The sequence below is a fragment of the Giraffa tippelskirchi genome, chromosome 7, assembly GCF_054371585.1.
Source record: "Giraffa tippelskirchi isolate mGirTip1 chromosome 7, T2T-mGirTip1v1.2.pri, whole genome shotgun sequence".
Classification (NCBI taxonomy): Eukaryota; Metazoa; Chordata; class Mammalia; order Artiodactyla; family Giraffidae; genus Giraffa; species Giraffa tippelskirchi.
In genome coordinates, this window is record NC_137281.1 from 146,398,132 (window position 1) to 146,406,921 (window position 8,790).

Here is an 8,790-nt window from a genome sequence, read left to right on the forward strand (position 1 = left end):
GAAATATTACCTCACACTGGTCAGAATGGCTATCATCAAAAAATCTACAAACAACAAATGCTGGAGAGGTTGCAGAGAGAAGGGAACCCTCCCACGCTGTTGGTGGGAATGTAAATTGGTACAGCCACTATGGAGAGAAGTATGGAGGTTCCTTACAAAAATAAAAGTAGAGCTACCATATGACCCTGCAATCCCACTCCTAGGCTTATACCCGGAGAAAAACATGATCCAAAAGGATGCATGCACCCCAGTGTTCATTGCAGCACTGTTACAATAGCCAAGACATGGAAGCAACTTAAATGTCCATTGACAGAAGAGTGGATAAAGAAGATGTAGTACATATACGCAACGGAATATTACTTAGTCATTAAAAAGAAGGAAATAATGCCATTTGCAGCAATATGGATGGACCTAGAGAGTGTCATACTGAGTGAAGGAAGTCAGACAGAGAAAGAGAAATATCATATGACATCCCTTATATACGGAATCTAAAAAGAAATGATACAAATGGACTTACTTACAAAACAAAGAGATTCACAGACTTAGAAAACCAACTCATGGATCCTTTTGTAGTTCATGAGCGTGATGATTGGGTGTTCACGCTGTTGCATGACATGTGCCTCCCTGCAAACCTTGTTACGACACCGGCACATTACCCGTCTGACGTAAAAAAAAAAAAAAAAAAAAGAAAACCAACTCATGGCTTCCAAGGAGAAGGAAGAGTCAGGGACTTTGGGAAGGTCATGTACACACTGCTATATGGATAACCAACAAGGACTGATTGTATAGTACATGGGACTCTGCTCAGTGTTCTGTGCTAGCTTGGATGGGAGGGAGGTTTGGGGGAGAACGGATACATGTATATGTATGACTAAGTCCTTTCACTGTTCCTCTGAAACAATCACTACATTGTTAATTGGCTGTACCCCAATACAAAATAGAAAGTTTAAAGTTTGGAACAAAAATAAATAAATAAATAAAAATCTCATTCATTCATTCATTCTCTGTGTCCTCCCAAATAGAATCTATCCCCACTGCCAACAGTGCCTAGCATATAATAGCTCAATAATTCTTTGTTCAATGAATCTGTGAACGAATAAATGACATTTTCCTCTAATTAATTAATTCAGTGAACATTTATCATCTGTTAGGGGCCAGATGCTATGCTAAGGGCTATGTGAAAAGTGAAGATGAACAGAGCACATTAACCCTTAAGAAGTGTTTGATTTATGATGTCTGTCTGAGATGTACCTTCAAATAATCTAAAGGGCGGGAGATAGATGGAGAAGAGGTGAAACAACACTGGCCTAATGCTGATGATGGTTGAGGAAGCATGATGGGAAAGAGGGGGTTATCATATTATCTTCTTGACTTTTGTTTATCTTTGAAAAGGTTTTTTTTTTTAAAAAAAAAAAACAACCAAAAAAAACTATTACCAAGATGGAGAGAAGTGTAAACAAATAACTACTTTACTACAGACTGTTGGAATGGGATAAATGAGGGAGTTTGTTAGTAGATGAACTTTTACTACAGGCTTCTCTGGTGGCCCAGTGGTAAAGAATCTGCTTGCCAATGCAGGAGCTATAAGAGATGCAGGTTTATTCCCTGGGGCGGGAAGATCCCCTGGAGGAGGGCATGACAACCCACTCCCATATTCTTGCCTGGAGAATCCTGCAGGCTACAGTCCATGGGGTCACACAGAGTCAGACATGACTTAGCGACTGAGCATGCACACATGAATATTCATTACATTGACCGAGCATCTAGTGTGTAACAGGCCCAGTGCTGAGTGCCAGGAGTATAATGGTAAATGAGACATGCGGGGCCGGCTTTCGTGCAACACAAAGTCTCGCCTGTAGACGTGGGGACAGGAGCTGCATAAAAGGGCAAACACAGTATGCAGGGAGAGTGTGTAACAGCGAGCACTCACTTGGTCTGGGGTTCACGAAAGTGAGGGCAGGGACAGCCTCCCCGGCAGAGGGAAGAGCTTACACGGTGGCTCAGCAGTGTGAGACAGTGCAGCTCATCTCAGGAACCAGGGAAGGACAGCATTTGAGAGCAGACAGAGCATGGAGGCAAGTGGAAAGAGATACGTCTGGACTAGTGAACAGGGACAAGACCCCACAGGGTTATGGCAATCCTGTTGAACATGTGGGACTTTACCCTCCACCACTGAAGAAGGATGCTGGAAGGTTTCTTGAAGTAATGCAACCTAGGAACAAGGCTTTGAAGGTTGGGGACAATTGCAACAGGCAAAAGTAGCTCCAGAAGGCATTCTTAGCAGAGCTGACAAAGTGAACTCTGCTCCGGAGGGAAAGAGTTCAAGGTATTGAGGAAATAGTGGGTGGCCTGGCATGGGAGGGGCACAGGTGTGTGCCAGGGTGTAGAGGGCAATAAGCCTAGAGAGGAAGGTCAGAGACAAGCACCAGACGTAGTATGTGACATAGTTCGGACTTTATTCCTCAGACAATGGGGAGCCGCTGATGAGTTTTTGATCATCAGACAGATATGATCAGAGCTGCCCTTGGGAAGGTTGTATTTGATGGAGAAAGCAGGCAGGAGATTATTGATGTGAAAGGCAACACGGGTCCAGCTTTAACACTCAGCAACTTACTGAGCACATACTGGGTGCCAGGCATCAAATCAAAAGTTGGAGAAGCAAAGAGGACAAAAGGACCACCTCTGTCCTGTCTGTCCTGGGCAGAGTTCAGAGACGGGTAAAGTGACAATGATAATATATAGTGACAGAGTGGCTGGACCAGCCTATCACAGGAACCCTCAAGAAAGGGGGCCACTGAACTCTGCCGGAAGTGGGGGCAGCAGTCAGGAAAGGCTCTCAGAACCACATGAAGCCTCAATGAGCCTTTCTAGAGGGATGAGTTACTGAGAGAAAGTTGGAGAGCAGTCTTTCAGGCATCAATGGGAGCACAGCTTGGAGGTTTAAGGGCAGAATGACTGCAGACGTGGGCTGAGGATGGAGAAACTGGTATTGGGCCTAGAGAGGAGGCCAAGGAGGTGAGAGGGAGACAGTGGAGTGGAGGCTTTGCATGTCAAACTAGTTTGTTTCTTCTTATTAAGATAAGGGAAATTGGGAATGTTCCTGGTGATCCAGTGGCTGAGACTCCATGCTCCCAATGCAGGGGGCCAGGGTTCAATCCCTGGTCAGGGAACTAGATCCCACATGCCACAGCTAAGACCTGGTGCAGCTAAATATATATATATATATATATATATATATATATATATTTTTTTTTTGGATCATCCCCAATTCTTCCCTCTGTTCCCTCAGCTCTGGGGGTGGTGGAAGCTCCTCCCTATAGTTGCTGCCTCAGTGATACCTTAGCCTTCTCCCTGTCTTTTCTGGTGACAACTTTAGACTTAAACAATTGATCTGAAATTAATGCCAACTCTTAAATGAGTTCTGTTATAATCATAGCTGGTGTGATTTCAGTTCCCTGACTGGACCCTGACTGATAGAGAGGGCTTGAGAGATTTTAAGAGATTTACATTTTAGAAAGATCTCTCTAGGGGCAATTATGGAGAACAAAGCCTGGAGGCAGGGGTCCCAGATCAAGCAGCCACTGCAGTGTTGCAGGGGAGATAGACCTAGAATGACAAATGCGGACGGAAGGGAGGGAATACAGCCAAGACAGGCTAAGGAAATAGAATTAACAGAAGATGGAGATCAGTTAGGAGATTTGCTTAGGCTTCTGGGTTAGCATGGTGTACCATTTACTGGGGCACAAAATATAGAAGAAGTAAGTGGATGTTGAAGAGATTGATTCTGAGGGGCTGTGGGACCACCCGGTAGAAATGGTCCACGGCTGTATATACAGATCCATAGTCAGAAGAGGGGCCTGAGCCAAACAGGCAGGTTAGGAAATTGACAAGGTACAGCAGGTTGAAGTCCTTGTTGCGATCACGCAGGGAGAATGTGGGGAGGATGAGAGAAGTGGACTGAGGGTGGATCCCCTGGAATCCCAACACTTAGGAGTTAAACTGAGGAAGAGGAACTCACAGAAATTCCTGAAGAGAAGCCTGGGAAGCACAAGATGATGGAGAGAGGACCAGGAGGGGCCTGGTTCTTCTTAAAAGGAAAATGGAGCCTGGGCACCCCAAGGAGGCTGGGCTTGGCAAAAGGTGTGCATTACAGGCACACAGATTGATATGCATTTTTAAAAGTAGTTTGTTCCCATACATTTGGAATATTTAACAGAAAGTTTTTCATATCAAGTCTGAGGCCACCGGTAACTTGGCTCAGCCCTTCATCCTTGTCCATGTGTGTCAGAGGAAGCCACCTGGCAGGAAGGAGCCAGGTGGAGCACAGTCTTACAGTCAATAATCAGTGATAAGGTGTGGCAATATCAAATAATCAAGAACCAGCGTCATCTCAGGTAGCAGGTAGTGGTCAACTGTCTTCCGTCAGGAGACAAGGAAGGGGTGGAGGGGTGTCCCCGACGCCTGGGAGGGGGAGTGGGAGGGATCACACATTTATGGATGGGGCAGGCTAAGTGCTAGGCTCTTTGCGTTTATCTCAATTAACCCTCCCAGAGCCTTACCCCATTCAAAGATAAGGAAGCTGAGGCTGAGAGAGGTTGAATAATGTGCTCAAGATCACATAATAACTGGGTGATCTAAGATTTGAACCCAGAAGGCCAAAGCCTGTGCTGTTTCAAATGAGCCCTTGGTCTGCAACTTAAAGCTATTTTCCTGAGAACCTGAAGGGCCACATTCTTTAATTTGGGGGGCCACTGATACAAACCTTCCCGTCGAAGCTTGAGTTGAATGATGGCTCAGCAGCCCAGGTCGTTGTTCTGCATGAGTGATTCTCTGCTAGTGCTTGCTTCCTAACCAGACTTCCTGTTTCATCATGTACACCTATTGTCTCACTCCTGGGTTTCTTGCCAAATGCCTTCCTTGCCACTCCCAGTTCGGGGGTGAGGTGATTGGGGAACCGGCTGTAATGAGGAGTCTGTCAGACCTACTTACCTTGCAGAGACCCTGAGGCCTGTCAAGCAACCTCTGAGCGTAGGCCTTCCACGTGATTTTTGAAACCATGAAACATCCCTTTTGAGCTTGATTACCGGTCAAATCAGGATACTGGCTAAGAGTACTGGCTAAGCTTTCTGTATGTCAATCTGTGTGCCTTACATGCATTGTTTCATGTAACCCTTAAAACAACCCCATGAGATAAGTATGATTATTAAATCCATTTTGCATGCAAGGGAACAGGCTCAGAGAAAGGTGTGTGCACCCAGTAAGCATCAGGAATGTCTGAATCAAAGGCACAGAGAGGTGCCTGGTACACCATCTTCACTTTCTCTTCTGTCCCTACTCTCTAGGCCCCTGGCTTAGATTCCCTCATCTACGAGAAATCTCTTTCCTTTTTTTTTTCTTTTAAGTCTTCATTGAATTTGTTGCAATATTGCTTCTGTTTCATGTTTTGAAGTTTTCGGCCACGAGGCATGTGGGATCTTAGTTCCCTGACTAGGGATTGAACCCACACGTCTTGCATTGGGAGGTGAAGTCTTAACCACTGGACTCTCAGGGAAGTTCTCCTTTTTTTTCTCAGGCCCAGGAATTCTGGTCAGGGGTGCAAAATGGTGGCCAAGGAAATGTGTGCTTTGGGGGTACGCAGAGTCCAATTCAGGAGCTTAACTCCATAAATCTTTTTACACAGAGAGAAATAAAGAGCTCTGTGCCCTGCTACAAATATTTTATATTATTGGTGGAGCCAAGAAACAAAGGGTGTGTGTGCATGCAGGTGTGTGTCTATGCATGTACATACACATGTGTATGAGGGTGGGGTAGCATTCAGGCAAATTCACCTTGGAGAACGGTCCCCTGTTTCTTTGCTCATGTGTAGCTTTAGTGACTGCATTTTCTAAATCAAAAGTCAGGACACACGGACTGACCGGTATAAATGTCTTTGAGGGGACAACATAGCAACAATGAAACTGATCCCATTCATGTGATATATAAAGGCTGTTGGCTAACAGTTCAGCAGAGATGTTCTGGTGTTTTGGGGATGTCCCAGAGGCCTCTGGGAGGGACAAGATTTGCTAAGAGTTGAGACCCAGGTATGTAAGTATGTAAGTACAGGCTCTCCAATGGCTTGTAGATCACTTAAGATTAGCATTATATGTGATTTTAAAGATTCTATTACGGAGGATCTGATATTCCTAGAACATTCAAGAGAAACATTATAGCTGGAGGGGAGATTTGTGTGTGTGTGCTAAGTCCCTCAGTCATGTCCAACTCTCTGCGACTCCATGGACTATCGACCGCCAGGCTCCTCTGTCCACGGGATTCTCCAGGCAAAAATACTGGAGTGGGTTGCCATTTCCTTCTACAGGGGATCTTCCCAACCCAGGGATCAAACCCGGGTCTCCTGCATTTCAAGCTGCTTCTTTACCATCTGAGCCACCAGGGAGATTTGAAACAATATCTGGTTTTAGGAATGATTATGGGAGGCATTCCATTAATAATTGCATCTATTGATTCTTAAATTATATTTATTTATTTTTGACTCTCTTGTTGTGGTGCACAGACTCCTCATTCTGTGGCTTCTCTTGTGAAGCTTGGGCTCTAGGCACCCAGACTCAATAGTTGCGGCGCATGGATGTAGTTGCTCTGAAGCGTGTGGGATCTTAACCAGACCAGGGATCAAACCCATGTCCCCTGCACTGGTAGGTGGATTCCTAACCACTGGACCACCAGGGAAGTCCCCCCATCTCCTTTAGAAAAGTCCTTTCCCCAGAGGTTTTGCTCCAGGGACTCCTGGGCTCCCCATCAGTGCATCACAGTTCTGTTGGTCTAATAAGATGAATATCCACTCTCCCTGGACTGTTATACCCAGGCTTCCATGGGGGAAGACTCGTGCTTACCAAGTCAGCTTCTGGATGTTCCTTCTTCTTTGTGGATGGAGGAGTCAGACAGTGGGCAGACTAGAGAGGTCTAGAAGAAGCCAGAGACGCTAGACAATCTACACGAAAATAAAGAGCTAATCGAGAAGAAGCTGGGAGAGGGCAAGAAATATCCACAAGGGCTGGGTGTCTGGAAGTTTAAGGAGCTCAGAGCAGCTATAGCATTTAAAGAGGAGAAGAAAGGTTCAGAAGTGTGGCTATGTTCGCTGATCAGATCCTTCTTCTTTTTTGATCTTCTCAGTATTTAAATAAAATAGGAATTAATTTTGAAATTAGTTTAGATTAGTTCTCCTGTGTATGTGTGGTTTTGTTGTTTTGGAAGATAATACTGTGCAGAACTTGGGCCACATGGTAGCTCAGGATTTATTTGGGTTACCTTAAAAGGAAAGGGATCTGGGACTTCCCTGGCAGTCCAGTGGTTAAGACTCTATGCTTCTACTGCAGGGGGCATGGTTTCAATCCCTGGTTGGGCAGCTAAGATCCCACAAGCCCTATAGTGCAGCGAAAAAAAAAAACAGGAAAGGAAAAGAATCTGATACATCACTGATTCCTCCTTGTTAAATAGTTTAATATGTTACCACTCTGAAGTATTTATTTAAAAGAGGACTCCAAGAACAGAAACCTCTTTCCCCTCTTACCCCTTAGAACAATGAAAGTATACTAGAATTTCAGAGGTAATGGTAGAGGATGATGACTCTTTCTTCAAAAAAGAAATCTGGTTTCATGTTGTCTTATCTGTACTATCCATGTAATTTCTCTGGTATCTGGTTCCTGGGGTCAGCTGGGCTTCCTCCCTTGGAGTTTATATCTGGTACCCAGTGATCAAGATAAACTTGTGACTACATGATTATGTGTTGTTGTTTGAAAAAACAAGTTTTTTGCCCTGCCTTCCTGCAAGCAGAAAAAGAAAACAAATCACCCAGTTGCCTCAGTTGGACAGCATTTCTGCCCTCTACCCCTGTATGCAGTGATCATGCCTTCCATCTGAGATCAAGCCCCAAGGTCTACAGAACAGTCAGCCAGATCTACCCAGCCTTTCCCTCCTCTTGATTTCTTGGCACAGCCTTTTCATATCCAGGTTGTGTGTGTGTCTGGGCTTAAATAAACACAGTAGGATTTCGTTTTTGTTTTCATTTGTCTTGAAGAGTGAGGTTCTAAAGGGGTGGGGGGCATTCCAGTCAAATTTGACCCCATATAGGCCAAAGAGAAGTGGTATGGAAGGATGTGAAGAGGAACTGGGGGGTAAAAATGGGGTCCTGTGTAGAAACTGACTTCCTCCAGAAAAGCCTGGAACATCCTTCTCAAAGCCCAGTACAGACAAGCTCTTACAGCCATTCCTTTGAAATGTTCTCCTCAGACCAGGGCTCCACGTGGTGCACAGGAGCACACACGCACACACACACACATGCACACATCTGTCTGCTGACAGATTGGGCCCAAAGAATCTGGCAGTCTGCATGGCCCATGGCAAAGCATCGGGCCTGTTCTCACTGTCTCCCTGGAGTCCCAGTGCAGACGCAGGTGCGCGTCAGTGCCCGCTCTAATTTTATCCCTGGCTGATGGAGGAGACTAACTGAGCAGCAGGGATGCTGCTATTTTGGGTCTCTCCGTGGCTCTGGGTTATATAAAGCCTATTGCTGTGACCTGCACTGCTTTGCGGCTGTGTCTCACTCTTGCGCGTTCTGTCACAATATGTCATCAGTTCAGACATTCACACACACACACACCCCCGGAGCTCTTGGGGAATGAGAAGGGAGGTGTGTGCTGGGGGAGTGTGTGTGTGTGTGTGTGTGTGTGTGTGTGTGTGTGTGTGTGTGTGTGTGTGTGTGTGTGTGTGTGTGCGCGCGCGCGCGAGCGCGCGCTT

At 45.6% G+C, this 8,790-nt stretch overlaps 1 non-coding gene across 1 annotated transcript; it reads left to right on the top strand.

The window, feature by feature from the left end:
• Nucleotides 1-561: 561 nt before the first annotated feature.
• LOC145516018 (small nucleolar RNA U13) lies at nucleotides 562-666 on the top strand. The gene has a single exon (XR_014061201.1). It is a non-coding gene; the product is annotated as a small nucleolar RNA U13 (small nucleolar RNA).
• The last annotated feature ends 8,124 nt before the right edge of the window (nucleotides 667-8,790 follow it).